The following is a 7,265-nucleotide window of genomic DNA, read 5'->3' as shown; positions in this document are numbered from 1 at the left end:
TCAGCAATTCCAAACAATCTTCCTATATTTCTCTGTCAAGCCTAAATCTAGATCAGTCCTAAGTCGTAATCTCCGATTCAACTGTTCTTTATTGAACATTATTTCCGGAGAAATTGTAGTCGGGTCTCGCTTAGCATCGATCCGATTTTCAATACACAATCCCGATCTTTCCTTTCTGTGAAAGATCGTAGTGTTCAACAACGGTAAATGGTGGCAATCGCGTTTCAGTGAAGCTAATTCTCCAATTCTAAGGTTAGTATGCTTTAAATCTACACAAAATTTGTTTAGGGTTTCGTACTTTTCATTGTTTTTTGTTCTAAAATTGATCTACATTTCTGGATCTACGCATGCATATCGACAATTCATAGTCCAATTTATTGATTTCAGATTTGTATGATTCATAGCCATTAGTGTTCTAAACCGTATTCTTTTTAGAAATTGCACTAAAAACACCAAATAGAAATTACTCTTAACTGTTTAACAATCATTTTCAAAATGGTATAGCTATATTATTATTCACACAAACCTAACCTTTTTTCAACTTTATCATGTTGTTTTTCATGAACATACTGGAATTTTTAGAGGAGACAGAGAGCATAAACAGAATCGCACAGGAAGAGGATGCTATAATGAAGCTTAATTTGAAGTATTAAAAAGATAAGTTTCGAACTTACCTTTATTTTCATCACTTGGTTTCCTTTTGATGCCTATAATTATTGATTTAGTGATTTTCCTCATTGCTCTGTCTATTGTTTTTACTTGAAAATGTAGATGTGATTTGTCTATTTTACTAGGGTATGAAACTGGCAGGTTGTGTTGGTAGTTAGATGGGGCATCCTTGTTTAGATGGGTTCATTGTAGTTTATTTTACTTTTGCCTTGATTTTGAAAATAGGATTGGAACTGAAGAGTTTTCTCTTAATAGTAATGATAGCTGCCCATCAATTCTATTTAATGTTTAGGCAATGTGTTTCTTTTCCTAAGAATGATTAACTAATACTTAACAGGACAATAATTCCCTTGCCTTGGCAGTGTATTCACTTCTATGTTATGGCAATTAAAATATAGTTTCAGTTTTTTAGTTAACCGAACAATGTTAATTAATTTACAACTCTGGAATTGCAATGCTGTTATCTAATTTCTTTCAAAATGTGGCTGCCAATTTATTCAATGTATGTGTTGTTATTATTTATTCTGGACAGAAATACTAACCTTGTTTATTTTTTTCTTTTTAGAGCTACTGAAGAGCAGCCAGCGGAAAAGAATCACTATGGCCTGATCAGAAAATAAGTTAAGACTATCTTGATTTGGCTTAGTTTAGATGACTTTGCACTGTTATAGTTTCACAGTTTCTAAGTCTGTTGTAAGAACATTGACCACATACATTAATTATTTGATTCTACTTATGAAATATTATGAACACATTCTAACAATTTTAAATTTTTGGGGTATTTTTTTTAGAATGGAATAGTCCAAGCTTGTGACACATTGAAATGCAGCAAGCTGAAAAGAACCAAGCATCAAAGACCACTAAAAGCATTATGGTCATATAAGCAAATAGGTTAAGACTTTATTTTTATTTGTCTGTCTTTAGATTAGTTTGTATGCATATACTTGCATAGTTTGTAACTTTGTTCACTTTACTTTGTAAATATTCTGAACACAGATTCTAACAATTTTTTTTTTGTTATTCTTTTTAGAATTAAATAATTCAAGCTTTGAAGAAATTGAAGAGCATCCGTCAGAAAAAAACCAATCAATCAAAGACCACTAAAAGCAATATGGTGATATAAGCAAATAGGTTAAGACTTCCTCTTTACTTGACTGTAGTTAGATTAGTTTGTATGCATATACTTGCATAGTTTGTAAGTCTGTTCACTTTAATTTGTAACGCAATACTTTTCCATTACTGGTTTTTACTTTGCTGCATTGTTTTTTTCTATATAAGTATACAATTCTGTAATGTTAGCACAGTAATGTTAATAACTTTTTTTTTTGCTCTTTGGTCAAAACTGGTATAACTATTTTGTATATATCATAATATACTTTAACTGTGTTTTATTGCAAGCAACAACTTTGGTTTTTTATTATTACACACATTCAGTAAGATGTCCTTGTTCAATAAATGGTCCTCGACTATCGAACAACTTCATATATTTTTAATTGTAGTGTCTTTGATATCTTGACTTTGGTGCATTATTTTATTCTATATAAGCATATAAGTGACCTTTGTGTATGATAAACTCTTTTTTTGTTAAGCAGATTCTCATTTATTAGTGAACACAGTAATTTAAATTCGCTTTTTTTACTCTTTGCTTAAGACTGGTATAATGTTCTTGTATGTATCATAAGATTCTTTAATTTGTTTTTATTGGAAGAAACAACTTTATTTTATTAATAATACAAACCTTGAAAACTGTCTTTGTTCTCCAAATGGTCCTCGAGTATCGACAATGTTAATCTATTTTTATTTGTATGCTATTTGACCTCTGGTATTTGTTAAATTATTTTATTCTATATTGCTATAAAAGTCAGATATGTTTAGGATCAAAACATTTTTCAGTTTAAAGGATTGTTGGTTTTTTTGTTAAAACAGTAATGTAAATGAATAAAAAAACTCTTCTTTTAGTTGCTGTTATCTAATTTCTTTTTAAATGTGCTAGAAAACATTGATGGATTCCAGCTTGAACATCAATTGATTTCGAGAGATGCAAACAGAGTAAAGGAAGATTGTGCAAATAGGTAATTGGAACTAACACCTTTTTTTTAGCACAGTATATTTACATATCTTCATATTAGAATTTCAAACAGAGTTAAAGAAGATTGTGCAAATAGGTAATTGAAACAAACTCTATTTTATAGGCACAATATATTTAGATATAAAGTCTTAGAATTGGAAATAGGAAAATATACCCTAAACCCTAAACTTCAAAGTCTAAATTTCTTGGCAAACTATTTCCATCTTGTTTGCCTTCTTAAACCTTGGCCACCTAGCATCTTTGCTAAACTTTGACACCTTTTATCCTTACTCTGAATAACCTGTTAGGAAAATTAGGAAAACTGCAAAACAGGCACAATATATTTAGATATAAAGTCTTAGAATTGGAAATAGGAACATATAAAAAACACAATTTAAAACTCTAAATTACTTGCCAAAGAATTTCCATCCCGTTTGCCTTCTGAAACCTTAGCACCTGGCATCTTTGCTGCAAAACAGGCACAATATATTTAGATATAGAGTCTTAGAATTGAAAATAGGAACATATAAAAACACAACTTCAAACTCTAAATTGCTTGCCAAACTATTTCCATTCTGTTTGCCTTTTAAACCTTGGCCACCTTGCATCTTTGCTAAACTTTAACACCTTTCATCCTTACTCCTAATAACCTGAAAGGAAAATTAGGAAAACTGCAAAACAGGATATAATAGCAGTATACACAACCATTTATTGTACTAAACAGATAGGTAATTACTAAAAGCATTAGATAAAAGTTCAAAACCATCCATAGAACTGAAAAAAAAAAAAAAGAAATTGTCACACCATAGTATTACAAAAAAAAAAAAAAAATTGTCTGGATAGTGCTCGGCTAACAACAGCCACTTTCAACCATCAATCTGAATTACAACTTTTCCTTTTTTATTTCTGAGTCATTCAATTTCCTACTTTTGGACGATGAAAACTCATCCAAAAGTGACCTTTTAATGGCACCAGCATTTTCTGCATTGTCTTCTCCTTCCTTTTGCGAGGGCTGGACAGTGGCAGGACTATTGACTTCAACTCCAATAGAATCTTCCTATAATTAAGAACAGCAGAAAAACCTATTGGTAACCAAAAAAAAAAAAAACCTATAATTTAGGGTTTCAAATTCTTACTCCAGAAACTGCATCAGTGTTAGTTTCCTCCTCAATCATCCTTGACATTAAGTCTTGCTCTTCCTGCTCCACAAATCTGTCAGCATAGGTCTTAAGCAAGTGCTCATCCCTTACAACCCTAACAACATTGAATGGGTAATTGGGACCCATCTTTTGGGCCAGTTTGAAGTTGATCTTAAAAAGCATCTTCATACCAACTATAGCATCTAATTCAGGTAGCACTTCAACATCAAGCTGTTTAGATAGTTGATAAATAACCAAATTAAAAACAGATAATGTAAACAGTTTAAGAAAAAAAATGTAGACATTAGGTAATAAGAATTTACCTCCTTGTATTTTGCATACAAAATAGAGGCAGGAATACCCACAAGCTCTGTAACTTCCCTATCCCAAAGCAACATGGGAGCATCTCCAGACTTGTCAAGAGCAATAACAACAACTTTGTACCTAACTGTACCCATCATACAACTCTTCTTACACTTAGTACAAAAAATGTCCCTTCCTGTTCTTTAAGCTTCTTATTACATCCAAGTTTCAGGCATGATAAGTAATACTAACCATCCTCAAAATCCAACCCAAGAATCTCAGCAGCAACATAGTAGTCCCCATCCTATAGTATTCAAAAAAATTGATAAGTATATATAGCACTTAATAATTTCAGTTACATCAAACTACAAAAGGAATTGGTAGTTTAGTGTGTGGATTACCTGTTTCACCTTCTTAATGTCATGGCAGTTAGTGACAATAACAGAATCATTATTAAAATCACTTAGTCCTGTAGAGTTGGAATGCAGTGTGCCAGTACTGAGACTCCTCATTGGAGTACCCTGAGCTTTCATGCTTCAAAAAGATTAGAAACTTAGTTAGATGTGTCTAAAACACAAAACAACAATAAAGTAGACAAAATTTAAACTATCTTTCTTATTTTTAGATATGCATTTGAGTAAAAAGTAGAACACATAAACTCTTTAAACTATCTTTCTTATTTTTAGATATGCATTTTAGACAACATTTGCCTAAAATAAGTAGTAGAAAGTAGAGCACACAGTAATTAAAATAGCAAAAAAATTAGTAGAAACCAAAAAAAATAGGAGAAATATAAAAGATGGAACTTACTTTGACTTAAACTCTTTAAACTCTTCCCAATCCTCATTAAACCACAGCTTCGTAGCATCATAGGAACTGGTTATTCTCACTTCGCCTAAAATAAATGAAAAAAATAGATGCATGTATTTTTAGATATATATTAGGATATATATACAGTATAGAATATTTAGTATTTGAATCTATAGATTAGAAGAGAAAACAGTATAAAAACTCACCACCCACAACTTTGGCCCTACAGCATTGAATGACAACAATCAGTGGTTCAACAGAATCACTATTGTAAAAAGGCATCAGGGAACTAACATGCTCATTCCACAGTGTACACATGATGGTGTTATCACTGGTTTAGAAACAGAAAAAACACAAAATTAAAAAAAAATGCATTATATTCTAATGTAATCAAATTTATTTTAAAAAACTTACGCATTGTCTTGAAGTTGGAAGTCTATTAGTTTGGTGGCCTTTCCCCCTACAATCTTGTCCACAGGATTGTAAATCTCAACTACCCTTCCAATAACATCTGCAAAATGAACAAAGTATAATCAATAACTACTAAAAGTAGAATAAAGAACATATTAGCAGATAGGAAAGTTAATTTTAGTACCAATCAGCTCCTTGTCATTCACATCATCAGGATCTTTCAAAGCCTCAAAACTCTTTAATCTAAACATTTTGCAAGGAAACCCCTTAGAATGTATTTCATTGACTTGTGTTCTGTAGTTAAATTTGAGCAGGAAACCATGCTCTGTAATCTTGTACATGTAGTAGTTTGTAGAGGCCATGAAGTTCTTTATTTCATAAACTTTCCCTTCCTTGATTGTATCTCTATACTTTACAATGTCTTTCTTGATGATACTCGCATGAATATAGTCTCCCTGCGAATACAATAGTAAACAAATTTTAGACAGCAAAACAGTTTAGGATGAGTAGATAACATGGCATGATAGTAGCTTAATTGAAAGAGTACTATATGAGAAGATTATAGATAGTAAAACACACTAAGATTATTAGATTAAATGGCAGCAGTTCGTAGACAAAATAATATGTGAAAATAGATAAAATTACCTCTTCATCATGGAACACAACTTCCATGCTCTTACTAACCTGCCCCTCTCCCCTTTTCTCAGGAACTTCAAACACACGAACTGCTCTCACTCGTATTGCCCTTTGCTGGTGTTCCGGCTTGATGTTCCTGACAGCAATGAACATGGAAGGCATGTTGAAACACCAAATATTGCTTTAGAAAGGCCTGTAAAGTGTGATTACTTTGGGAAGTGTCCGACCATGAAGAAAACCGGTATTTATACATACTGAAGATTCAAAAAAAAAGAGATACCGGCATTATATGTTTGGGAAATACCACATCTCAATTAATGTAAATTTGAATATTGCAACTCTTCATATTCTATGTAATCTAGGTATCTCTGTATGTATGTAATGCATATAATTGTTTCTTGTATGCCGTAGCAGTTCATTATTATTTGTAGATATTAATAGGAGTGATCTTGGTTACAATACCAAAGAGTTCTACATTAATTGAACTCCTTGGGAACCAAGGACTGTGTAATAATAACAACGGCTAGGTATATTCCCAATAGCGATTCCCATTACACGCGCAGAGTAAAAACGGAAGTAATTCGAGATGCATAACTATACCAAAACTGCGTCGTTTTCATTGGGCGGGAAACAATGATTGGCAAAACTTCTTGCTTTATTATAGAGTTAGATGTGTTCCACTTTTTGTCCCACCGTTAGTATTTCCATCAAGAGGCCATGTAATCTAGGGTTATTTTGACATTTCTTCTCATCCAAGACTATGCTTGACTATAGAAATGAGAACATTAAACCTAAAACCTAAGAAACCTCGTCGGCCCATGTTGGAACGAAAGAAACGATGTAGCTTTGGCTTCTCATTCTCGTTGTTCGAAATATAAAAAGAGACAAATATAAAACGATCAAAATACCCCTTGATTATACGGCCTCTTGACGAAAATATTTACGGTGGACTAAAAGTGGAACACATTCAATAACAGTGGTTGTAAAGTGACAAAAAAAATTAAAGTGGACTGAAATTCGAAACGCCCCTATAACAGTAGGACCAAAAATGGAATTCACTCAATTGATAACAAGCTGCAAATTTGGAACAGGAGGCTGTTGTCTCCAGGAGGAAGATTAATCCTAATCAGACATGTTCTCTCCACGATTCCTTTATACACTGCAAGCTCCATTTTATTGCCTCGGCAAACAACAAATGTTCTAGAATCCAAGTTTTCAAACTTTTTGTG

At 32.3% G+C, this 7,265-nt stretch overlaps 1 long non-coding RNA gene across 1 annotated transcript; it reads left to right on the top strand.

The window, feature by feature from the left end:
- The first annotated feature begins 1,719 nt into the window (after nucleotides 1-1,719).
- LOC109166809 lies at nucleotides 1,720-6,212 on the top strand. The gene is made up of 3 exons (XR_002051739.1): nucleotides 1,720-1,800; nucleotides 2,663-2,741; nucleotides 6,108-6,212. It is a non-coding gene; the product is annotated as an uncharacterized LOC109166809 (long non-coding RNA).
- Nucleotides 6,213-7,265: the final 1,053 nt, after the last annotated feature.

Source organism: Ipomoea nil, unplaced genomic scaffold (genome assembly GCF_001879475.1).
Source record: "Ipomoea nil cultivar Tokyo-kokei standard unplaced genomic scaffold, Asagao_1.1 scaffold3105, whole genome shotgun sequence".
Lineage (NCBI taxonomy): Eukaryota > Viridiplantae > Streptophyta > Magnoliopsida > Solanales > Convolvulaceae > Ipomoea > Ipomoea nil.
The sequence above is the reverse complement of the archived record's forward strand: the minus strand, read 5'-3'. Positions and strand labels throughout refer to the sequence as shown.